At 50.6% G+C, this 27,129-nt stretch overlaps 1 protein-coding gene across 3 annotated transcripts in view; it reads right to left on the minus strand.

Annotated features, from left to right (window-relative positions):
• cmpy (crimpy) overlaps positions 1–27,129 on the minus strand; it is a 343,488-nt gene that overhangs the window by 15,532 nt on the left and 300,827 nt on the right. The window lies entirely within an intron of this gene.

Genomic DNA, 27,129 nt, shown 5'->3' on the forward strand with positions numbered 1-27,129 from the left:
AAGCCCAAAGGTACAAGCGACGTACGGTATCGGAAAGGCGTAAGAGGAATGGAAAACGGAGTGAAAATAAATCGCGCGCCGATGAATCCCGTGCCAACGTTGGCGCTTTTCAGCAGATTCAGGCGAATTTGGCGCGTCACACACGCTCGCAGGATGCTCCCTCTTTAAGGACCCTTTAAGGACCGAGCCAAATCCATGAAAAGAGCCTGAAGTCCCGAAAATTAAAATCCGTTATATTTCGCTGAAAACCTGTACATGCGGGGTTTTAGTGATGCTGGATACGAGTTTCATGTTAAATTCCCGAGATTCAAGATAACAGATCCAATATGGCGAATCGATCACGATAATTCCCGTATTTTCGAGAAGAATAAATTCAAACTCAAACTCCACGTTCAGGTTTTCTAAGTGCCGACTGCAAATTATTCGCAAATGGCAACCGAAAACAAGTTCGAAATATATGTAAAAATTAATATATAATATGTAAAAATTAATAATAAAATTAATAATAAGGTCGCATTATATAAAGATACATATTTCGATAAGTACCATGAACTGTAGAAAAATAGTGGAAAAATTCGATAATTGAACAGGAGAGAAAAAAGACGGAGGAATGAGAAACGAGATGATGAAAGACATTGAAGAATGAAAAATAACGAAAAAATTAGGAAAAATAGAAAGAAAATGAAAATGATGAAAAAATGAGAAAAAAAACGAAAAATTAAAAAAAGCACAAAAAAATAAAAAACAAAAAACAAAAAAAAACGAAAAAGTGGGATATTAAATCCAATTGTCAACCTCCTCGAATCCACAAAATACTTGTGGGGGATGCATCCTGGGGAGTACATTTTCAACAAATATATTCGCAAATGTCAAGGATAAGAATTTTTTGCATATATATAATCCGTCATATTCACCAATGTCAATTTCTGAATTATAATGAAACATTCATATTTGGCACCCCTGAAAGTCTCTATAAAAGAAATAGCAAGATCATACGTATATTCTTTCGAAAAACCCCGTGTTGCCACAGTATTGACTCCGCCATATTGATTTAGCCATTCTGAATTTCGAAAAACTGACGCCAAATTCGTATTCAGCAACCCAAAAAACATAAGGTCTCGCTCATTTTTTTTTCAGCCTCAAGACAGTCATATGTTTCATGACAAAGATTCACGGAAAATCGGAAAGAGACCATTTTCCGAGTGGCTATATTTCGTTTATGGTGCGGAAAATGGAAAAACTGGCTGCGTCATCGTGTTCACCGAGCTTGAAAACGTCTAGTAACACTCTTTGTCATTATTTAGAACATGCCTGGATTTCAGCATAGTAAAATGTTTCATGGCGAAGATTCGCCTTTTCCCGGTTCTTTGGGCAAATTCCTAAATGACAAAGATCTTTGTCATCGGTCCTTAAACAGTTAAACGAGTCGTCATAATTCTTCTCGAAGTGAAAACTCCAGTCGATGCAGGAGCTTCTCGAGCCGCAAAGGCGCCCAAAGTTGGAAAGTCCTGTCCTGATTGCAAATCATCGCGAGAGAACGGTTCTCGTTACGCGGGTTATCGTTATTACTTCGCGGGTGCCTATCATCATCATCATCATCATCATTGTCGTCGTTATTATTATTATTTTATATCACTAAACGTTGTAATTATTGCAACACATAATATAATATAATATAATATAATGTAGTTATCTGACAAATGAAGTGCTTGAAGTTGCAAATCGCATGTGCAAGCGACGGTGGGGCGACTGAAAAACTCAGCAACAGTTTTGAACAGCGACTGATGTTGTCCAACTAATTAACTTGAAACTAAACTTATACTCATACTCATATTCAAACCTGTACTTAATCGCGCTACGCCTAATTACAGCATGTGTCCTTTAGATAACTAATGCATTTGGCTACTGCATTTAGACGCTCGACGCGACAATCTCGCAGCAGCTGAGCGAGAAAGTGAAAAAATAGAACTGACTGAACACTTGAGACGACGTGTAACAACCTGAAGTATCAATATGTAATATGTCGTGCATGGAAATAATTTCCTACAAACAGCGCCCGCCTGTCTCCATGATCCCGGATCATTTTGAGCTACGCCATCAGCTGCGAAAGAGTCGCGTAATGACAGTCCTCTCGCGTCGTTCTCGGCAATTCTTTAATTAACGAGCGAATCGCTGTTTGTTGTCACGAGGCTTTACAAAAGGGCCGTGGTTTTACAAAAGAGAGAACAAAAAAAAGAAGAAAACGTTCAAATTTCCGTAGCTCTCCCCGCGTTATCGAGATGCGTTCCTGGTGTATTGTGTAACATACGGATTTTGTTATCGGTTCGCTTTCTAGGCGAGAGAACTCATGTGAGGAACGATAAAGAAGAACATTGCATCTGTGACTTTGTGAGCGACGTCGGCGATCTCTCAAAGCTACGGCGTGATATCGCCGTAACGGGAAACCGAATGTGGAAGAGATACATGTCGAGGCGCGGAAGAAGTTCATACTCGCCCTTTGTGTGCAGGTCCGGTAAAGTTGAGTTTGTATATCCGCGAGGGAGGAGACACTTCCTCCCTCCCGCGGCGCCGTTAGAGCGAGCGAAACGCATTCGATATTCCGAAAATTTCGGGATCGCGATTTACGCGAGGCAAAGCGGAGTCTTTGAAGGGCGACCAAAGTTGGTTGGTTCGCTCGCTCGCGCGAGCATGAAATACTCTCTCTCTCTCTCTCTCTCTCTCTCTTTCTCGTCGCGAGAGCGTATCAGAAATCTCCGTTGCTGCGTAAACGCGATTTTAAAGACGAGATACGTGCGGGCCGAGCGAGGGGGGAAGATTCGTGATTCAGAAAGATAAATAAATTACTTTTCTAATTAAAAGTTCGCCATGTTTGAGATTTTAGAAACCGAGGAAGGGAGAGTGAAAGCGGATTCTCTTTCGAAATATCATTTACGCGAGCCAATAGAGCTTAATCCTACTCGCGAAACTTTTACGTCAAACACATGCTCGCGCATCTCCCCGGCTAATTCGCACGCCGAGACTCGAGAAGATCGCACTTTCACCCTTGCGAAAGACGCGGCGCGGCTTTTTATAACTCCGCGAGCGGTCGTCCGTCTGTCCGTTCGTTCATTTGCTCGTTCGTTCACTCGTTCATGTACCGCGCCTCTTGAAATTGGCGATCACGCGGTCGTTCTCGTAGCCGCGCCGATGAGTCCGCACATTTTTCGCCGCGAGGGAGATCGATGAATCGACGACGACGCGATGCGCCACGGCCGGAGCGCGTCGTGCGTACGACGCATTCGCGCGATGTATATTTCGCGTCACGACCGCTCCGTCTATCCGCTTCGCCATCCGTTCATCTCTCGACTTTCGGCCGACATGGCAGAAACGAGGAGATACGATCTTTCCTCTCGCTCTCTCTCTCTCTCTCTCTCTCTCTCTCTCTTTCTCTCTCCTTCTCTCTCGCATCGGTGGCCGAGCACGCAACTTCTTTGTGTCCGGCTTTCGCAATTTCACGTCGGAGATTTCGGGCCCGGATAAGTCTCGTTCTCGTTACCGCCGAGAAACGCTGGAGTGAGGAGGATGGAGAGGCGAATAAAACGCGCCTTTCGGTTTTCGACCGGCTTTCGGCCGGCGTGACTGAAGGGAACGTCGGTCAAAGGTTACGCCGCGGCGGGTCCTTTAACTGGAAGGGCTATGGAGCCATGTCCCTCTCCCTTTCCTCCCCCTCCTCCCACCCCCGGGCCTCTCTTCAGCTCACGAAGCGAGACTGCTAGCCGCGAAAACCTCCGTGATATCCCTCGGCGATCGGAGGGCGATATCCGGCGGATTTTATTGCGCCCGTCCCGCAGCCCCGAGGTTTAACGCTCCGCCATTCGGTCTCTTAAAGTCACCCCGAGGAAAGGCGCCGCTCTCTCCGCGAGCGGTTGCGTTCACATTGCGCAACTGCGCGCGTCGCCCCGGGAAACTGTGCGAGCGGCTGCTACGGGCTGTTACGGGCCGCTTGTAATCGGGCGCTTTTGTCGCGAAGAATTTCCGCCGCGCGCGCGGAATGAAACGCTGAAATTGGAGCTCGAGCTGTCGCACCCTCGGAGGGTAAATCCTTACGGCGCAGTGAGACGGGCGAAAGTGTAAAAGAGCTCGTGGCCGTCGATGTTAATTGTAAGCGTCTGGCTTAAATAATCTCTCTCGTCTCTTTCGCTGCCGTTCCAACAAACACACCCCCTCGCGCACACGCGAAACACGAGACGCACAACGCGGTCACCGCGCGTGCTTCAAGCTGTTGCGAGTTTTAAGGCGATATCGCGGGTGACGCGATGGAGAGTCCTTTCGAGTTTAATTTCAACTCGACAGCGCGCGGGAAGCCTCAGACTCGCTCGTGCAAAAAATTGTTAGGGCCTTGCATCCTCATGAGGCATAAGGCCCCGATAAGGCTGAAAGTAGGATGCTCTAAAAAGGAATGCCTCATTATTAGCACATTAGGCCTTGACGTGGATCTTTTAGGGATACCTCAGATCTTACGAAGGCTTTGATAAAGGGAAAACTGATAAGGGCCTTAGAAGGAATTTTTAGGGATAGGGCCTTAGATTTTACGAAATAACGCTTTAATATGGAAAATTGATGTGAGTCTTAGAAGGATTTTTTCAGGATGCTTTAGATGCACAAAATCAAATTTTGTTATAGAACATTAATGAGATCTGAAGCGTGTAATAAAATTGTCGTAGTTTAGTATTGTTTTTGATAGGCACGCTCTACCTGGCTCTTTTAAAAACGTTTTAATTATACCGCAATTGAAAGCAAATTTTATTAGTTTTGTTAGTTACCATATTCATTAGTCTCTTCCGAGGATTTTTCTAGTATTGTCTTCATTTTGAAATGCAGCAAACTTTAATAAAAATAGTAGCAGGATTTTTATGTGTAAAGAATGCTATATTTTATTGAAAAGTATGCTATATTTCTAAAATAAAAAATTTCTTGGAATGAAAAGAACGAATATTTTTACTCAAGCAATAATAAAAATATCTCGACTCGCGCAATTGCGTGAGTAGTGAATGTCTCATTCAAACTTGGAATGAATTTTAGCTCCATATCTCAATATTTCCTTTTAAGGCTCTATTAATATTGCCTTATAAGGCCCTCATAATATTGCCTTAGGACCCGTTAAACCATATGTTACACATCTTGCAGGGCCCTTGTGTCTTTCTATCCCTACTAAGGCCCGATTAATGTCAGGGAAAAAATAATCAGGCCCTTACCAGAGCCCTGTTCATTTTTCTACCCGGGTGGTTGCGTGTACCGAAAAATCTCAGGGATCTCGATCTCCCTACAAGAGAATCGTGCATCACCAAGCGGGTAATATCGCGGAAACGATAAGAATTCTCCGAGGCTTAATAGGGAAAACCGGCGCTTGTGTGTGTGCGTGTGTGTGCGCGCGCGTATACACACACCTCTCGATCGACATCGGCTCGTAAACTGGCGGAAAATACGGAAGAAATTTCGAACGGCCGCACCGAGGGACGTAACCGGTAACAAGGATCGTTTCGCAGAGGGTACGGCCGTATCTGTCTCACTCCGAGATGGTGGCCGACTTTCTCCGCCCGATCACCCCCGCCATCCTCCGCCATTTCCCGTAACTCTGAGATTTTTCCCTTTCCGTAGGATCCTCTCGCCTGTGGGATCGATCGGACGAATTCTTATCTGTCCCTCTTCGTACTTTCGGTGTTCCATCCTTGAGCAGGTACGCGCCTAAGGCGCGCGTAAATCGACGCGAATCGCACCGTAAAGATGTCCGGGGTGGATACAGCGGTAAGTATCCGGTAACGTTAACTTTAAAGGGTAAAGATAAGACGCGAAGGCGGGGAGGAAGGGAAAGAGGAAAGTCAAAAGGGAAAGAGAGAGAGAGAGAGAGAGAGAGAGAGAAAGAAAAAGAGCGATCGACGTGGCGCGCGGTTTCGGGAAACGAATCCATCGCGATCTCGCGCGATACGTTGATGATTTATCTCCGCGGCGTACGCGCGAGCGCGATGCTCGTGTGCACGTGGTGCACGCGGGCGACGACGTAGGCGTACGTGCGGAGGAAAGTAAGTAATTTCCTGCGAAAAAAATAACGTCGCCGCGGTGGCCGCGACACCGCGATCGGTCGGACGGCGCGGCGCGCGAAGGGCGAGGAAGCGAGGATCGCCGCCCGCTGCTCCTTCGACAGTGACGAATGACTGACGAAAAGGCTCGCCTCGTATTAATAATCGCGCCGGCCCCGCCGGGAACATAATCTTCCGCGAGGAAACGCACGGCGAGCGCGTTATCGCGCTCCGATCGCGCATCCAGCCGTGCGCCAAATAAGCGAAAGTCTCTCTCTCTCTCTCTCTCTCTCTCGCGCGCGCTCTCGCAAGATGAGCCGTGATAGCGGAAATTGCACACGAGGCGTTTCCTGCCAGCCAGCGTGTTCCTCCGACCGATTTGCAGTCGATATCTTCGCCTTCGTCCCTGTGATAACAATGCCCAAGCTCGGCACGAGTCGCGCTTTATTGTTTTAAATTTTAGATAAGGTGTAAATTGGACCGCGCGCAAATGTTAACATAATCAATAACGACGACGACGACGACGACGACGACGACGACGACGACGACGACGACGACGGACGTGAGCGAGGGGCAACGCGCTGCATTTTTATCCGCGTACAATCCATGTTACACGGCCGCGTCGCTGGTTATCGGGAACGAGGAAACGGCCCTCGCGGCGTGAAACAATCGTATTGTCGACAACAATGCTAACCGGGGCGGGGGCGATCTCGTTGCAGGATCCGTCGTTCGGGAAAATCGCGCGGTCTGGGATACATACCGCGGCGCCTTGCGCCAACAATAAGTTCATTTCGTATGCGAGAGTTAGCTAAGCCCAGACCCGAGGCTAATGCAATATTTCCGATGCGGAACAGTTCTCTCTTTTCCTTTCTCTCGCTCTCCTCGTATTTGTTTGCTCGTTCGCTCACTCGCGCGCACGTTTTCCGCAGCGCGCGACGTTACTCTCGCCCGACACGCTTTTCCCGGCCTGGCATATTCGACGCGTTCCGTACAGAATAGTACTGTTCCCTCTCTCTCTCTCTCTCTCTCTTTCCCCTCCCCCTTTTCTCTCTCGCCCTAGCTCTCAATCTTTCTCTTCGAAAGCCCGACCCGCAGCACCGGTGCAATACTAATCGTTATACTGATTCGCGCACCAGCCGGGCAACCGTGGTCGTATCTCGTTTATTTGTTTCATTCAATCGTATTCTCGTTTCTTGTTACGCGCATCGATGTATTTCCTCCTCGCTTCGTTATCACCGTCCCATCCCCGTAATTTATATTTCTGTTATTATTGGAAAAGTTTCTCTCTCTCCCTCTTTCTCTCTCTCCCTCTTTCTCTCTCTCTCTCTCTCTCTCTCTCTCTCTCTCTCTCTCTCTGTTTCGCTCACTCTGCCCGCTAGCTCGATGAAAATTTATTTCCAAGCGAGACGTCGTCCCTTCTTTTCCATCCTCCCTTTTTCCTTCTCTCTCTCTCTCTCTCTCTCTCTCTCTCTCTCTCTCTCTCTCTCTTACTTCGTCGCAAAACTTCTCCACTGCGAATCGTGCGTCATTGTCGCATTAATCTTGAAGCTGATTCGTACCGCGTGTAACGCCAACGTCACCGACAGCCGTGGCCACTGTCAACGACGACGACGTGTTCTCATTAGACCGCCGATGTGGACGTGCGACCGCGACCGCGACGGCGACGGCGACGGCGACGGCGACGACGACGATGACGACGACGACGACGACGACGGCGGCGGCGGTGAGACGACGCCGTTTTCAGAAATATCGATACTCGCCGGGCGTTTCTGTAAGCAATGGTCACAAAGGAGCTCTAAGCAAAAACCGAAATGCCTCGGCTTTAATAATTCATAGCTTATCCCGACAAGAATCGCGGGGCATGAATGTATTTTCATATTTTGCGGACGGAGAACACAGAGCGCGCGACGGGCTGTTGCTCGCGCGACTGTAACTTCCTCGGAATAGTCCTAGTCGAATATCCGGACGTCAAAGCTCAGGATTCCCTCGATCGCGTTCGCTGTTTTAAATGCGCGGCGTAAATATGCGTGCCGTCTCCCGGTCTCCCTCTCTATCTTTGTCCTCATGGTCGCTCATTATTAACGTCCCGCACTTATCAGTCGCTCTTTACGTCTTATCCTTACTCTTCCTTCTGCCTCGGCCTTTATGCCGAAGCTGACTCAAAAACAAATGACGCGAGTCGTACTCGAGCCACACAGAGAGAAAGAGAGAGAGAGAGAGAGAGAGAGAGAGAGAGAGAGAGAGAGAGAGAGAGAGAGAGAGAGAGAGAGAGAGAGAGAGAGAGAGAGAGAGAGAGAGAAAGAGAGCAAAGTGTTGGCGAGCGAAGAGCCGAAGAACGTTTGCACTCGGCTTCTCGTGCTCTCGCTCCTCTTTGTCCTCTCGTCCTGGCTGACTTCCCTCCTCTTGCTGCCGACGTTGCTGCTGTTGGCAACGGTCGACGACGACGACGACGACGACGACGACGACGACGACGACGACGACGACTACCGCAACAGCCAGCTGCAGCCGCAACCAGTCACGGTGTTAACGCGTTAACGTCGGGCCCGCACCGTTCTGCACCAAGATGTATACTCGAGCTACTAATTTACCTCCGGCATGACGGAGCACCCTTTACCGTCTGGTAACCCTCGTCCTTCGTCGATGACGTCAAAGCAAACGGCCTCGGTACACGCCGTGTAAACGCTGCACGTGCGCATGCAGACGCTCAGCCAACCGCGAAAAGTTTCTGAGCTACGGCGGCCGCCCGAAATGCAAATTGTCCGAAAATTGCCCTATCGGGAAGATTTAATGGGCCGTCCGCCACGAATAAATTTCAACCGCCGAGTGATTAATGCGCGCGAGAGAGACGCGAATCAATAAAGCACGCTCTCTGCCCCCCTGTTATTGTTTCGGAATTGTTCGTCAGACTCTTTTTCTCCTTCTCTGCCTCCCCCCCCCTCCCCTCTACCCTCCCCCTCTCTCTCTCTCTCTCTTTCTCTCCTTCCCTCTGTCTATCTGTCTCGAGTAACAATTCACGTTTCGAGAGTAAGACGGCGATGACGCACGGCGTTATTCCGACGAGTTCGCCAATAACAATACGCGCGCTTTGAGAGCAGCCAAGATGGTGATTTGAGGTCGCCCGAGCGCACAGGTGAGCGAACAGTAACGATATCGAGCGGAGTAGTTGCTACGGATCTTGAACAGAGGAATGCACAATCCAGATGTCCACGACATCTAGGAATGCTTTGAAGTGGTTACCTTGGACGTTGGATTATTATTCAAAGGACACCAAGAATTCGGCAACTGCGTGATTCCGCGTCAGTTTGCTTCGCGGGATCCATTGTAGTCTCCTCTTTCTCTCTCCCTCCCCTCCTCCCCCCTCTCTCTCTCTCTCTCTCTTTCTCGCTCGCTCGCTCGTTCGCGGCTCACATTCTCTCAATTAAGGGGCTAATTCTCACGTATGCGTTTGCCGCTATCGCATCACTCGTGCGATATGATACTGCACGGGAGGATTAATCGCGCGTTCGACAGCGTTCTTGGCCACGCGATTCCATCACGTGGCGAAACGCTCTCGCGGCAATTGCATCGTGCAATTATACGCGCAACGTCGGCTCAATGAAACAGTTTATCGCGCGCGCTGGTGCACGCGAGAACGATCATGTTCAGCGAACTTCGAACACTCCGTGTGTTCTCGGATCATCCTCTCGGCCCCGTTCCAGCCCCGCCCGCTCTTCCTCCTCCACGACTACGTCCGCGACCGGCCACCTCTGACATTTGAAAGATATAAATTCGTTAGCCTACATCATCCGCTTCGAATCCCGTTTCTGCAGTGGGTTAACTGCACATTGACCTTGCATGCCGCGTCTGACGTCAGTTGCGGCTACGATCGTTATCCGAACGCGGAGTTATCGGAATCGATTCGCTCCTACCTCCCTACCTCCCTCCCTCCCTCCCTCCCACCAGAAGCTGCTCTGATTATTGTTTTCGGACCGTAAACACAACCCTCCGCGAGGGTGGAAGTAATGACGAGATATAGGATCTCGTATGTACTCGTAGACGTGTGTACATATCGTCGTGAGTTGATAGAACCGAGCGATGGGATGAGTGTTGGACTAGAAGAGATTAACAAACACGTACGCACATGCTTATGAAAAAGCGAGAGAGAGAGAGAGAGAGAGAGAGAGAGAGAGAAGACCGCAGACGTACGCAGGTGAACAAACAACGGCTGGCGAAGGCTGCCGAAGGCGGCACTCCGCGTAAATGAAAGGGGAAAAGCGCAATATACAGCGCCGTTACAAGTACGTATATACCTTCATCTGGATCTCGCTTCTCCCCTATTCTCCCCTGCGCTTCCTTCGGCGGACATTGGCTCGACGTAACGAATCGATTTGTCGTTGTCCGATAATTAGCCGGGGACGAAATGACCGGATTATTTCCGGCGTAGTGTACGGAGCGGATCCTCCTGCGAGTGCTTTTCCTCAAGAAGAGAATAGAACGAAGAAATGCGAACCTCTCGTCTATCGATTGCGATGTCTGAGGCGTGTTACCGAGTGTGTGTGTGTGCGCGCGCGCGCGCAATTACTTCCTCGAGGAGGACATAAATGCGACGAGAGGACCGAACTTACGAATATCGCGATATCGCGCGATTCGCCGCGTTTAATTAATTAAGAGAGTAACTATTGTCGGCAAGTTTCCCGCCGAAGTTCCGCCGGATGACCCGCCGCAAAAAAAGCGTCAGAGCCGAGAAAAGCCGAGGCGGGGCGCGCGGCAAAACCGACGCGCGTTCGTCGTAGTTAATTAAATGTTTGCGTCCAAGGAGCCGGGAGAGTATCCGCGCGCCGCCAGTATTACAATGCCCTGTTTTGCGAGAGTAAAAATTTATCATCGCCTCGACTGGATTCGCCCGGCCGCGATGTTGCTCTCACAATGAGCGAACTTTTTTTCGCAAGCGCCTCGGGAGGCGAATTTTCCTAACGGCCAGTGTTTTCCAGCCGGCGCGAATTCGAGATTACACCCGCGTCGATCATCCAGCCGGCTCTGATAACGAGCGTCAGGATAATCGTGACCGAGAGTCCTCTGATTCTCCTCCTGCCCCTCCCTCTCCCCTCTCTCTCCCCCGGTGAGACGTGTATTCGCCGTCCTCCGATTCATCATCTCGAAATCAAATTCTACTCGAAGCGGATTTGCAGTAGAATAAATCACTACCGGGAGCAACAAGTGTCTTTTTCTCGCGACCGTACATCATTCTACTCTCTCTCCCTCTCTCTCCCTCTCTCTCTCTCTCTCTCTCTCCCTCTCTCTCTCTCTCTCTCTCTCTCTCTCTCTCTCTCTCTCTCTCTCTCTCTCTCAAAAGAATTTCTCCCTTCGTAATAACTCAGGTAATTGGATTGTTAGTTATAAATAATTGCAGCCGGCTCTGCAGCGGCGCTACGGGGAATCTACATTCTTTTTGAGCGCCGAAAGAAACGAATTAGCACATAGCACGAGAAACGTCAACGAATTACCTCCACTCGCGCACTTAAAAGGGGAGCGCGCGCGCGCTCTGTTGCTGCCGCTGCTGCTATACGTCAAAAGTTCCCGCTGTATTTATGAAAGGCCGGTTACTTTCATCTCGTAACCTCGCCGTATCCGGTTTAAACGTTAAACGTCTCTCCCGGCACGGCTCGGTATCCCACGGAGAGCAGGAAGGCGCATCCTTCACAGCCTCGAATTAAAAACCACCATGCTTGAAAACCGGCCCGTGTCGAAAGTCGCGATTTACCGTGCGCTCTCTCTCTCTCTCTCTCTCTCACACACACACTCACCCTCTCTCTCTTTCCCTCTTCCCATATCCCCCGAGCTCCCCAACGCGAGCACAAAGACGCTCGCGAGCCAAGAACGGTGGTTCTTCTCCGTCTCCTCCTCCTCCTCCTCCTCCTCCTCTTTGATGCTCATCGTCGGCACACGGCAGCCCTCATTAATAGCGCGGTACTGTTATTTAAATTCACGCGACTGTCCCGCGCGTTTTTCCAGCTCTTAGTAATCCGATTTGGCATGGCGAGTCAAGCCGAGCTGAGCTGAGCCGAGCCGAGCGCTTTAATCGCGTTTGCAAACAGCGCGGTCTCATCTCCGAGCGCTCGCTCGCACGTGGCTTTCTTTGTGCCCGCTTCGTCGGCAGGCCGATTCTCTCGAGCCGAACGCGAGAACTCGGTCGGGAAATCGGCGGACAAGCCCGGCTTTGGCGACTTTCCCGGGACGAACGAAACGAGCGCGGATGAGAGGGCGCTCGCCGCCGTCTCTCTCCCTCTCTGCTCTGCTCTGAAGAGAGCGCGCGAGGGTTTTCGAATTTACCGTCATCCCCGGTTTAACGACCGGGACGATTCTCTCCGAGGTGGATGGCACTGTTATGGAGATACGCGTAATTTGAAGTTTCCAGCGAGAGGGTGTTAGCGAGCAGGGGAGCGACCGACTACATTACGTTGTAAATTGAGAGCGATGGAGACGCCCGGCCGTGTGTTTGCGACGACGGGACGAATAAGAACGTAATGCAGACTCGCGAGAGAGAGTGAGTGAGAGAGAGAGAGAGGAGAGAGAGAGAGAGAGAGACTTGGCGAGGACTGCGTTTAACTTGAGATATCTTCTTTTCCTAGTTGCGCATTTCGCGCTCACAACCGTAAGATGCGAGAACATTCTCTCGGCTTTTGCTCGACAATTTTTCTCACTCGGGTGATTAGGAAGATATTAACGCGATTTTATGACTTATTCTCTATGCGAACGCCTCTCTTTCTCTCTCTCTCTCTCTCTCTCTCTCTCTCTCTCTCTCTCTCTCTCGCGGATTCCACGTCGGCGACGACGTCGTACGGAGGACAGCGCGCACGAGAGACGGAATGATTATCTGAGATTTGATAAAGCGATATTGCAAATTTAAACGACCGCACGATACTCTCGTTTGATCGTTGAAATTGGCAAGAAGAGCGAGCGAGCGAGCGACCCTTCGAACCTGCACGACGAGAGCGAAGCACGTAGCACGAACCTGCAAAATCGAGAAACGAGAAAAAGCGACCGTTCTCTCGCAGCTACGACGAGATTGATGAGATCACGGCTGTATTAACGCCCTCCCCTCGGCGCTCCCCTCCCGATTGTTCAAACAGACAGAAAACTTCTAAAAACCGATCGATCGCGACGCGCCGCGCCGTCTCGGGCAGCGTTTCTCCGGCGCGAGGTCCGTCTCGGCTCAGAGATTAACGGTAAATTAATCGACCGCGCGGTATACGCCCGGTTAATTAATCTATTATTCCCACACGGATGTTCCCATAAGCCGCTCTCTCTCTCTCTGCTCTCTCTCTCTGCTCTCTGCTCTCTCTCTCTCTCTCGGCTCTCGGCCGTGCTGAAAACTGGCTCGTGTTTTTTTTCACGCGAGTTCTTTGCAATTAGCAAATGCAAATAACGTGTTGTGTCGGGATTATGACGGCGCGGCGTTCATTACGTGGATTATCGCGCCTTCGCTTTGTACGAAAGGTACACACGCGCGCGCGCGCGCGCGCGCACATATATTTCAGGGAGGCACCGACGCGTGATTTACGCTTTTCCGATACTACAGGCGAAGGCGCATTAATATCGCTCTCGACACTCCGTATACTTGCGCGTTCTACGTGCCGTACGACGACCGCCGGCCCGCTCTGTCTGGAGAATAACCCGCGATTCGGCGCGGGTGCGCGAGAACCGGTCAACGGAGGCGAAATCTGTCCGGGATAACTTTATTGCGCGATAAAATTGCAAGCTCGCGAGAAACAAGCGAGCGGGATATATATACGTATGGATTATGTGAATATATAAAAGCTCCAAGTCGACCATGTAAAACTACTTAATTTCGTTTCGCCGTACTTCCGACATACTTTTTCCCACTTCTCTCTCTCTCTCTCTCTCTCTCTCTCTCTCTCCCCCTTTCGCCGCGCGTCTTCTTTCCGCTCCAAGTCGCCGGGACTCCGTAACTCATTTATCGTAATTCATTTGTCAACGTGGAAGCTCCCGGAGATTTTCCCCGACACGGTATCGAACAAATGGCCGTCGGAGACAGAAAAAAGGACCCACGATGTACGCCCGGCAAACAGATAATCCAAATACATAGAAGAATGGCTGAGCCGTGCGAGTGAGGAAAAAAAGAAACGAGAGAGGGAGGAAGAAGGGAGAAAAGAAATCGAGGAGGAGGAGGAGGAGGAGGAGGAGGAGGAGGAAGAGGGAAAGCAAAAAGGGCAAAATTAATTAATTAACGGGTCGTCCGCGTAATAAAACCCGGCGAAGATCCTCGCCGTTAACCGCGTCGCGTCGCGACGACGCAACGGCGACGCGCGCAAAAACCCGTACAGTGGAGAGAAGTAACAGCCGCGGCGACTCTCGCCGATGCTCGGCGATATTTCACTGTTATTGTGCGCTAGCGTGATTCCGCAAACGCGCAGCCGTGTCTCGCGGCGGATGAGCGAGCGACCGAGGGAAATCCTCATTTGCGCGCAGCACGACAGACTGATTAATCTCCATTCGTCTCGTCCCGCGCGGCCGTGCTTGCGCCGCGCTGCGTGCGTCGGCGTCTTCCTCGCGCCAACGTTACACGATCCCGCGGTCGATGTAACGTACGCGCGTTCACAGACGATACCTCGCCGACGAGAACGAGAGAGAGAGAGAGAGAGAGAAAGAGAGAGAGAGGCAAGGTCGGTGACGCAAGAGCGGACGCGCAGGGTAAAGGGTGCACGTCGAGGGCGAAGAAGAGGGTTCGCGTTTCGCGAGCGTCAGAATGGCGCGCGTATAAGAGTTCAGGGCCCGTCATTAATTCTTTCCGGGCTTTTGTCTGCTCCCGACTCGCGCATCCTCGGCCCGCACCACAATGTGCGTCCCGGCGTTGTGCGCTCGCAGTCATACGGACGTGCAACCGCGGTCGCGCGCGGACATGCACGCGAGAACACCGCCGCCACATTTCCTTTCTGAAAAACAGCTCTCTCTTCTCTCCTCCTCTCCTCCTCTCTCTCTCTCTCTCTCTCTCTCTCTCTCTCTCTGTCTCTGTCTGTCGCTCTCTGTCCCTCTCATGTTCTCTGTTTTCAATAGTGTAATTCTGCGCCCCGTGCTGCGCGTGCACGCCTTGTTCAGCCCCGTCCGCATCTACATTTCAATAAGCGGGAAAAGCTGCGGAAAACGGACGAAGCGAGGCGAAACGTCGCGGCACGTCGGACGCCGAGAGCTCTCCCCGCTGGAAGCTCTCCAGGAAAAAATGAACGGGCGTGCGGAGAGGCGCGTCAACGCCGGTGGCCGAGGACCTCCTTACAATCGCGTAAAAGCGCTCGGCCGATGAGGGCGCGGGAAGATACGAGGGCGGGCGTTGATACCGTAAGCGACACGTGTCGACGTACATCTCGTGTTATTACGTAGATCGGTGGGTACAGGCTGTGTGTGTGTGTGTGTGTGTGTGTGTGTGTGTGTGTGGGGAGAAAAGGCTACGTGTGTGACACAGATTGCGATCTGATACACGCGAGCCGCGCCGAGGGAAGAGGTTTCCATTTCTCGAGATTTACGTCAGCCGCGTTTGAACGAATGACGCGGGGGTCCAATTAAAATCAATAATCGAGCGGCTCCGTTCCCACAGGATGAATTATTCTGAAAATTGCAGAATTAACTATCAGAGAAGCGGAGCGGCATAAGAAAGTGGTACGCTCGTGAAAATCGACTAATGGACTAACGGGCAGCCTTGTAACGGAGAATCCGTGTAAGAACGGCGACGGATATAACTCTCCTTCTTCAACAGCGACGTTAATACATCACAATCATAATCGTAATCGGAGAAGAAAAGCATTCGCGATATTTCAGTGTCAGTTATTAATATTCGGTAATTCGCGCGCGCGCGCGCGCGCGCATTCGGCCAGATCTGCGGAGCTTCGCTCTTTCCTGCAGGAAAAAGCGACGATATTGAATATACGAAAGCGTCGTATCGATCGTCGTCCCGCTCGGCGACGAGAGAGCGTTGCCGATTGGCCGAAGCCTGTTCCGGAGTCGGAGTAATTCGGATATAAAATGAATGTAAGAGTCGGCGATGCGTAAATATCGAGCCCGGCGCGGCGCGGCGCGGCGTGTTTCCCGGACGCTAATATCGATAATTCGATTCGCTTTCGTTAAAGCGTGCAGCTTAAAAAGCGCGGCGGCGGCGGCGTTAATTTACAACGAGAGAGGGGGAGAGAGAGAGAGGGGGGCGGAGGAGAGAGAGAGAGAGAGAGAGAGAGAGAGAGAGAGAGAGAGAGGCGCCTATCAGGCGCATTCAAGCGCGACGCGTATTGAAAATCCGACAAAACTTTCGGCAAATTGAATCCAGTCTAATGAAGTACAGCTGCGTCACGGTACGCGCGAGCGCGTGCAAATATCGCCGTTAAAAACGAGCGAGCGAGCGAGCGAGCGAGAGCGGCGGCGGCGGAGGAGGGCGAGATATATGCCGGAGAATCATTAGCCTAATTGGAATTGGATACACGCGTGAAATGAACCTAATGACTGCGATTTCATTCGATTTTCCGCCGGCGGGCTCGCCTGACGCGACGCAAATCACTAATGAAGAACGTATTACTGTCGTCGGCTGCATAATTTTAACGGTATTATGCGTGTAGTTACGCCGGGATGCGGGAAATACGTCACAATAAAATAACGCTTGTGCGCGTGTGTATGTGTGTATGTATAAAGCATACATGTTATGTACGTGCGTGCATGCATGCGCACGCGCGTGCGTGCGTAATGAATTAACGTACGGCGAGGCAGCGTGGATTATAATTTTCAACGGCCGTCACACACTGCGTGTTTTAGTCTAACAAGCGAGCCTCAGAGCTTCGCAATATCGCGACACGCGCGCGCGCGCGCACGATATTCTTGTTGATCCTACTTTATTGCGTAAGAAACGTTCCACTTCCTAGTCCATCTTTTCAGATACACAAACATCAGGTACACACACACAGAAACACACACAAGGCGCTCCGGCTTTTGCATGCACTTTTTTACAAACTTGGCCCTAACTACTTGTCGCTAACGAATATAATTTTCTTCGTCGGCGGAAAGAAGCCCGCGCGATAAAGATTAACTTAATTAACTTAGTTGCGGCGCTGTGCCTCCCCTCCCCGCGACGCGACGTAGCTGAACTGCAAGCTGAATGTGGGCTAGATCCCAGATGTATTGCGAGCGAGCGAGTTCAGGTTAGCGGCTTAGCGTTTCACGCTCGTCTCCCACGTATCACCGGCGTTACTCGCAGCGTTGATGCAGCATGCTTAAACAGCGAGCACAGCATGATACTGACGCGTAGATCTAATATGAGAAATGGACACGGAAGCGAGCGTACGTGACTCGCGACCTTCGTCCTGCCTGAATCGCCGCTTCATTCTCGTCAACGAATTTAATCGGCGCTACTCCACCATCGCGATTACCATAACGCGCCGTATGCAGTGAGAAAGAGAGAGAGAGAGAGAGAGAGAGAGAGAGAGAGACCGCGGGGGATAGATTCGCCGGGGTCGCTTCGGTTTATATATTAATTCGCCATTAATTACTTCACCGCCATCGCGATAGCCCAGCCAGTCTCGACAGTCTCGACAGCGATCACGTTGTTTCCTCGTTTTTTCTGCGCCACCGATATCATACAAACATTGCTTTTCGAATGGTCCGTGCGCGCTTTATCTCGATGAAATTGCAGAACGCACGCAGCAAATGCCCGGTGAGAGAAATAAATTCCTGGGATTTTTTCAGAAACGACCTCTCTCTCTCTCATTGGATCACCGACTGCGCGTTCCGACAGCTGCGTCGATAAACCGCCGCAGTTCGAACCGTTTTAAAGCCCAATGTATTTACATGCGCGACTGCACCCTCCTTGCTTTACCGCGCGTGCACGCATAAAGTGATTGCTATCAATTATGAAAGGAGCAACACGACGAGTGAATCGTCAAATATTTCTCTCTTTCAGAAGAGGTTACCGTGTAGTTCTAAGAGAAGCATCCGACGCTTCCTCCGCGGTGTGTGCCTCTCGCAATAAATACGTAGGCAGTCTGAAAAGTTCTCGACCTGACGCACACATGGCATTAGAAACTGTCAAACTGCAATTGTATTGGAAAGTGGCATCCCTGATATAAACCCGTGTAAAATTTTATTCACTCATCAGTCAAATTATTCGAGTAGTAGCAGCAGTTGAAAACGCTTTGTGCAAGATGGGTGCCGCATTTGCTAGGCAATTGACGAAAAACGCGTTCGAATGCGTATTTCTCAGGCGTGTTTGGCACATTTTAACCGTTTTAAGCAAAATAAAATGGATTTCAAGCGTCGTTTCATAACTGTTGATGAGACTTGAACCCATCGCTATACACCAGAGCGAAAAGAACCTTCAATGATGGTATTGAATTATTGGAAAAACGTTGGAACAAATGTATCGAAGTTTCAGCAGAATATATTGAAAAATAAAACACTTTTCACGGCAAAAAAAAGTCCTTTCTCATTGTCAGGCCGACAACTTTTCAGACCGCCCTCGTACACAAACGAAAAACGCTCAGCGAGCACGGCCTTTCTACGAGCCCGTCCCGCTTTTCCCCGATCCGACGAGTGTAATTCCCCGGATTCGACCCCGCGCATCGCGCGCTTCATCGACGAAGGCTTCTTCGAAGGTCGCGCCAGCAGCAAGCCGCCGCGCCGGTGAAATGATCAAACCGTGCTCGAGGGATGACTCGAGTACAATGGAGACACGCGCGGCACACTTGTCGCCAGCCAGCGGCACACAAGTCATATATTTATTCGAGATGTCTCCGGTATGTCTACGACGTAAGTACGCCCATAACGAGGAGAGTCGCGAATTGATTCAAGTAGGCCACAGACGGAGTCCTCTCGGCACGAGAAAGCGCCGCCGCGCCGCGCCGTTTCTCGCATATCATTCCTTCGGCATCGCGCGACGTGCCGCTCGCGTACGCTCGCGCTAACGGCAATGCCCGACGGAGTCTCGCGGGACGTGACACACGTCGCGTCAAGGACCCCGCCTCGGCTAACGTCGTTAACGACGGTAACCGTAGTAGTCGCGGCTCCGAACTGCGGCTGAATTTATGGGCGCGCCGAAGTTTCGCAATTTTCTGGCTCGTAATGCCGTGACGCTAGTACGCGAACCGTGCGGCCGATTTCTTTCCGCGCGCGGCAAATTTCCGTTTGCACGTGGCATCGTCTAGCGAGAGAGAGAGAGAGAGAGAGAGAGAGAGAGACTCATTGTCGCGAAGAAGGAAAAGAGGAAAAGATCGAGTCGACAAAGCTCGGCATCCGGATGGTATGCGGCGATTCGGCGAGAGCTAAAGGAGTCTATCTCTTACCTCCCCCCCTCCCCCCTCTCTCTCTCTCTCTCTGTTTCTCTCTTTCCCGCTCTCTCGTCGGGTAAACCGAACGTGATCGTTGGAACGCGATCAAAAAGTTTTGCGTGAAAAATTAAAAATCGTAACATGGAGCCAACGTCGGCGGGATTTGCATAATGAGACACGCATTAACGATACGATGAACTTCTCCCCGGGTTTGCATGTTCCACCGTGCGCGCGTGCGCTTTAACTTCTGACTCCGTGCGCGGGGTCATAATCGCGCGACCGGGCGTCTGTGATCACGCGAGCTGAATTAATTCGCGGTGTTTCGGCAGTAATTACAATAATTAATGGCGACGTGTACGCATGCGTATGAATATAAAGACGAAATGCACGCAAATAAACCGGGCTCGGACACGGGATAGAGATAGGGAGGAAATGAGAGAGAGAGAGAGAGAGAGAGAGAGAGAGAGAGAGGGGGGGGGGAACACTATCGCGCGCGCGAAGCGTAAACTTTATTTCCGTAAACCTCATTCCGTCGTTCGCGCGGATTTCTCTCCCTCGAGCAATCGCGAGATATCGCGGCTCATGTTGCGAGTGTAAGGAGTTGCGTTTAAACCGCGAGTGCACAGGCCCCGCTGTCACCGGAGCACTTGGTGTTCGCGACATTCCGATGGGAGGGAAGGGAGGGTGCGTTTAATACGCACCGCACGGTTAACGGAAATCGATTCCGTGATTCCGAAGGAATCTGCCTTTATCGGGGGAGCTTCCTTCCGCGTAGACTCCCGCTCGATTACATTATGCGGCAACACACGCGGCCGGGATTCAATAACTACAACGACACCCACACACATACACACACCCACACACACACACACACACACACTCTATCTTCTGGTATATACTAGCGCACTGCCGAGGGGCTGCTACCTCCCATGCGCTTCTTCTTAGTGGCGCGCTTACCTACACGTCGGGTCTTCTTCATTTTCTTTTCCGGGATAGCGAGCGAATTCAGCGCGCCACGCGGGGGGAAAAAGGACGGGCGGATTTTCACCTACTTCTTGCATCCTCAGCAACGTATTCATCCCCGGGCAGCAAGAAGTTTCTTCCGGAAGTTTCGTTACTTAAGAATTTCGGAAGAGAGCGTTGCGAGAGAGAGAGAGAGAGAGAGAGAGAGAGAGAGAGAGAGAGAGAGAGAGAGAGAGAGAGGTATTTCAGAAACGCAGCCGGTCCAGAATTTCCTTATCCTTCGGACGTGCGCGAGCGTGCGCAAGGTTGAGAAATCGTTTTTCCGGCTGCCGGGTCTTTCTCAAAAGAGCATCGCTGATTCGTCGCGTGTATCTATCTCGTTTGCGCAGAAACTGCTTCCCCGCGGTGTATATTTCCCTCCGGTGTTCCCGTCCGGCGGTTTCCGCTGGCGTTCGTTAAGGGCGTTAAGGGTAGAAAAGGCGCGCTTCGTTTTCATTTGCGCGCGCGCGCGCGCAAAATAAGTGAGCTCCCCGGCCCGGATTAGACGACGCAGCGCAGCCGGAGAGAGCGAGCGTTGTCCGCGTGTTAGCCATCGGCAAACGAAGCTGCGCGTCTCAACGGCACTGCACACGTCCGACGTTGCGGATTAACGTACCGGTCAACGGCGGTATTACCGCGGGCTAGCTCTTGTTTGAACGTATCAAATATTTGATGACGGAAGCGAGAAATCATCGAAGGGGAAGCGAATGTGTTGCGGGTGCAACATGGACGACGAAGAGAGGACACGCCGAGCGAGTACAGCGAGCCGTGTCCTGACGGCGCGCGTCAGCTCTTCACGACGGCGCGTCGGCTCTTCGTGACGTGTCCGTTGCCGTGAGGGGAACCGGCCAGTCGATAAATACAAACATCGAGCCGCGATAAATCGCGAGCGCACGCCGCGCCGGCAACGTCGAGGGAATTTCGCGCGAGAGGCGTGTCGGCTAAAAAATTCCATTTACAGGCTGCGCGCCGTGGAGAGCTTTTGTAATCAAATTGGCCGGCTCGATACAGTGTGCTCATCTCGCACTTCTTTCGGTAAAAGTATGAGGAAAAAAGAGAAAAGAAAGGAGAAGAGGAGGAGGAGAAGAAGGAAGAAGAAGAAGAAGAAGAAGAAGAAGAAGAAGAAGAAGAAGAAGAAGAAGAGGGAAGACAAAAGGGAAGAAGGAGAAAGAGGAGGAAAAAAGAAATTCGCAGGTAGCTGCGAATTTCTCCTGGGTGTTTCTTCGCTGAAAAATTCAAGTTGAAGTCGTGTCTGCTGAAACAAAGCTCGTTGCACAGTTGGCGCGGATCGATCGCGGAGAAGATAGTAAAGATCTATACGAGGCGGCGGAAACTCCTGCCTGCGAACGGACAGGGGCACTTCGTCATTTTCATCGATACTTACAAATTCGCGCCATTTATCAGAATCGCCCGGTGAGATTCCTCGGAGTGCGCGTTTAATGCCTTAGCATTTCTCCGATACTTTAGCTCGCGCCGGCAACAGCGAGCCGAGAAAAGGACCTTCCCGCTTTATCGCGCGTGCGCGCGTCATTCTCCGGAGGGAATCCTCGGACAGCGATAAAGTTTAGATTGTTATATACAGGTTCGATCAAAGTATCGTGTAACTGGGATGGCCGACTTGTTCTCTCTCCGGAGAGTATTAAAGTGGAAATTTTCTCCACCTTTTCTCTGCCTTGCTCTGTTGTCTCTGTGTGTATATATTTACATTGTATGCACGCGTGTGTATGTGTGTGTGTGTGTGTGTGTGTGTGTGTGTATATACATATATATATATATACACACACACATATATATATATATATGTGGACACATTATGTGAGAGGATATATTAGCGAAGAGATCATCGCGCGAGAGGTAGCAGACAGAGAGTCTGCTTTGTAATATCACGATCCCGGATAAGAAATTGCCGAAGAAGCTTGAAGAGCGGCAAAAATGTAATACCTGATGAAATAAGGGGCGAAACTCCTGCACGGAAGGAACTCCTCCGCCGAGGTTTTAACCCAAACTTGCGCTTCGGATAGATTATTGGGTCTCCGAGGGCTTCTAGCAACAACTAATAAAAATAATCAGGAGGAAAAAGTTTGAGGAGCGACAGGTTATTGACTCAAGCAGAGCCGAGCAAGTCGGAATGCCTAAACTTGACTTAATATTCCAGACGGCAATAATAATAATAACAACAACAAAAATAATTTAGCTCAACTGAAGAACAGCCGTTCGAGAGAAAGAGAGAGAGAGAGAGAGAGTAACGGACTCGCTAAATATTAATTATGAATAATAACGCGATATTTAATAAATTAATAACGTGAAGAGAGAGACATTTCTCGTGAAATTGGAAAACATCCTACAGGATTGGAGGCGGTTTTCGAAGTCAATGGCGTCTCGCTAGAGGCACGGAAAAACGATGAATGCTAAATATCGATTCGAGCCGTAGGAAGCAGCCAGCTCATCCGAATACCTCCGTCCAATCTTATTCTACCTCCTCCCCCTCTCGCTCCCTCCCACCTCCCTGATGCCTACCGCGCTCTCGGCCTCGTTCTCTCTTTCTCTGCCGACCTCTTTTTGATTTCGCGGTTTGCACATTCGCTCGTGTATGTTGGCCTTCACCGCAGCCGAAGATAACGACCCATTCGAAGATTCTATCTACTCACCGCAGGGCATCGGGGACAATAACGACTTCTCGTCATGTGCGTCTTTTTCGAGTGGACCTTTCAATCCTCGACCGCCACGGCGAGACATTAACCGAAAGAGAAACCGACGTCCAAATCACGAACAATCGGCGTATCGCGGTTCACCTTCCCCCCCCCCCCCGCGCCCCACTGCGCGCGCCGCCACGAGAGATATGGAACTATCCAGGTCCGGAAATTCGCGGACTACGCGAATTTCCCATTGTGGGCAGCAAATTGACTGTTGAAGCCACACGTTGATGCATGGATGCGGGCGTTACCGCAGCTATACGTGACCGTTCGTGCGGCGGCTTCTTACGTTGTCCCAAAAAGCAGAATCCGGCTGCCGATAGGCACGTCATAACCTCGGGGGACGGAGGACTTGAGATCCTACACGCGCACCAACGCGTTTAACCCGCGTCTAATTTCTTCCTGACCTTAAATCGAGTTTCATCTGTCTGTCGAAAAAGTTGATTCAACGTGTCGAGTGCACCGCAGATATCGTCGCTGTATGACCGCGAGACAGTCCGAGAGAAATGGATTATTCAGAGTCGTAGGAAATTGAAAGATGTACCGGGTGTTTCATTTTAAGTGATATGGTCGATTATCTCGCGAATCGACGATCTTATTGAAAAATTTTTCGAACGAAGGTTGCATACCTTGAAGGGGGACACATGATGGAAATGTGGACTTGACCTTGAGCGACCTTGTCAAAATCAGGTCAAAGTTTTGTTAATGTTTTTTTAAATGGAAACCTCCATTTTTTATCACATATTCTTGTAGCTTATCTCGAGAGCTTTCCAAAACACTATAATAAAATTATAGTTTCATTGAGTACTTTCCGAGTTATGAGGCTTGAAAGTTAAGGCAAGACCGATCACTGATCCGGCCGACTAAGGCAAGACTTATCAACGGCTAAAGACATATTCGAATTGATCTCGCCTTAGTTGGCCGAATCAGTGATCGGTCTTGCCTTAACTTTCAAGCCTCATAACTCGGAAAGTACTCAATGAAACATAATTTTATTATAGTGTTTTGGAAAGCTCTCGAGATAAGCTACAAGAATATGTAATAAAAAATGGAGGTTTCCATTTAAAAAAAACATTAATGACTTTGACCTGATTTTGACAAGGTCACTCAAGGTCAAGTCCACATTTCCATCATGTGTCCCCCTTCAAGCCATGCAACTTTTGTTAGAAAAATTTTTCAATAAAATCATCGATTCGCGAGATAATCGACCATATCACTTAAAATGAAACACTCTGTATATATTGAACAGAAAGAGAGAGAGAGAGAGAGAGAGAGAGAATATATATAATACAGTACAGATATTAAGTGAAAGGAGCATCTTGTACAGACAGCTAGCGGAAATCATTCCGGCCGCTCTCGGCGGAGCTTGTCGGCGAGCTTGTCGTTAGAAGCCGAGTTCCCTCTCGGCTGCTGCGGTCTGCTGTGTTGTCGATCATGTTCGGATGATGGCGGCGTGTTTTAATCGACGTAGCCGGGCGAACAAAATGGAATTGGATGGGAAAATTTGATTTCTGGGGTCGCGAGAGCGGGTGGGAATAGCGGGGACACCGACGTGCGACGGTATTTTCCACTGCGGCGTTCAATTGCGGACGGAAATATCCGCGCTATAAAGTATGCGACGCTCGTCCTGCGGCCGCGATAGTTCCCCGCGATTTAAAGGTCCGCGCTGCTGCTGCTGCTGGCGCGCGCGCGAAATTAATGTTACAGCTTCGGCCAGCTGGTGTTTACACGACGCCGGCGTGTATACATAATACGCGAGTGTCAATGACGCATTTAATTGCGAGCATTTTTTAATCAAGCGGCATCGCAACTTGTTCCACGTTTACATGGCTCGCGCGGACCGCGCGAACGTTCATTATCGGATATTCCGTGTGTGTGTGTGTGTGTGTGTGTGTAATGTGTGTAATGTGATTTGTACGTTGTATCAATCGTTTGTTTTAACGAAATGTACGAATGCGATCGCAGCTTATTTTACATCTCCAGGACGTATACTTGGTACATATACTTCTTTCTCTCTTTCTTTCCCTTATTTCTTTTTCTTTTTTTCTTATTTTTTATTTCCTTTTTTTCTTTCTTCAGAGAAGCGCGATGTGTAACTTCTGGGAGCAGCTTACAATTTCGGCCGGCCTGCCGCGCCGACTCGAAATATAAAATTGACGACTGAATTGCAGCGACGGAGAAAAACAACTGAAACGTGCACGATTAATTCCAAAAATAATCCCCTCGCTGGCACAAACGAAAAGTATCTGCACGAGTCGGAACGTAAAAGAGGAGAAAAAAAAAAGAAAACAAAATCCACGAGACTTCAATTTATCGACGGGCATCTCGGTTATTATTTCGCGCATTAAGGCACACGGCTTATTATAGCTATACGCGCATAAAAGAACGAATGCGGGGAGAGACGTTACAATAAAGTAGGGTCTTTTGAAGAACGTCAACGGTAAAGAGTTATATTACGGTTCGCCGGAGCTTTTATAATAAATCCCCTGGCCGAGATCGGCCAGCGGGGATAACGTTATCGCTGGATGAATCGGGCCTCGACCACTGTATATCTTCGATTGGCCTGTAAATATTTACTATATCGTTCCCGTAAGAAGCGGGGATCGACGACGCTACCTGCGCCGATGGCGCTACCTGAGTCGATCGTTCCGCCCGGATGACGCTCCACCTCGCTACCTCGAGTTCTCTTATGCGCTCGGCCACTCTCCAAACGCGTATCTCTATCTACCTGCCGTCGCGAGTCCTCGCGAACGCATCGTTAAATAAAAGTTATGCCGGTCGATATGGGACGCGCGCGCGCGCGCGCGCGTCCTCGAACACGCACTTGGAAAGTTTAAATTAGTATTACGAGACGGGGAAACGAGATGTACACGTAAAGCTCTCTCCGCCGACGTGCCACGGACAGGACGAAATCGCGCATTCACGCGCGGCAGACTCTGTCACTCTTTACACCGCTGCACTCTCTATGCCGTAAGCATTCTAGTCAAGATTACATCCGAAAAGGGAATATCGGAAGGAAGTGTCCTCGTCCGCCGCGATTGTGTGCCGCTGAAACGCGCGAGCTAAAAAACATCATCTTTTTTCGCGTCAACTTTCTTCCCCTTTCTGCAATCTTTCTGCCTGCCTCTTCCCCCCCCCCTCTCCCCCACTCCCCTTCTCACTCGCTCCCTCGCCCGTTGCCTCTCGAATAATAAAATATCCTCGGGAGGAAGTCACGTTCGGCTTTCCACTGCGATTCCGCGGGAACACGGCGTCGCGCGCGGTTACCCTATAAGTTTAATCGCGTTCCTTGCGATTAAATTAGCGAACTCGATTCTCCTCGAGAAACATCGCGCGTCCTCGTTATGTACTAATTGAAAATCCGGGCATGAGCGGAGGATCTCCCAATGGACCGGCGGGGGGCCTCCGTACTCCCTCGATCGCGGGAGAGTGTACTCGGGAACAACTAACGCAATCGGGGTTAAGTACGTCTCAACTAATTCAGAAAACAGACGTCGCTTGCAAAAGCGCCGAGGATGGCGGCGCGGCGGCCCGGCCGCTGGCGCGCCGGATAATGGGCATCTCCAGCTGCGCCGGACGGTGCGGGATCACGAAATGGTCGACCACGGGAACCGCGGGAGTAGCGGGCCGACAGGCTTAATGAGAAAGTTGGCACTTTGGCGGCGGCCAGTTGCGAGGCGCGCCCGGGACCGGATGTTACGGCTCGGTGCAACGGAAGCGGCAGCGGCGCGGGCGGGGTTGAAGAGAGAAGGGAAGGGCTACCGCGAGAGTGCGTGCGCGAGAGTGGTACAGGGTGGTGCAGGGCGCAAGGTAAAGACAGAGAGAGAGAGAGAGAGAAAGAGTGAGAGAGGGGGGCTGGGCGGGGAGGCAGAGAAGAGGAGACGTGCCGACCGCCGCCAATGTGTGCTCCAAGCATGAATAATGCAGGTCTCGGCGCGGCTGCTTGGCGAACGAGCGAGCAAGTGGGCGAACGGAACACAGGGGTGTGTGGGGTGCGCAAACGCGAGCGCGCTCGTGCGCGCCCGGCGTCGTTGGCCGCAGAGCAACGGCTGAAGGAGAAGCGCCTCTCGGTTGAGCGCGGCGCGG

Source organism: Harpegnathos saltator, unplaced genomic scaffold (genome assembly GCF_003227715.2).
Source record: "Harpegnathos saltator strain DR-91 unplaced genomic scaffold, Hsal_v8.6 scaffold121, whole genome shotgun sequence".
Taxonomy (NCBI): Eukaryota; Metazoa; Arthropoda; class Insecta; order Hymenoptera; family Formicidae; genus Harpegnathos; species Harpegnathos saltator.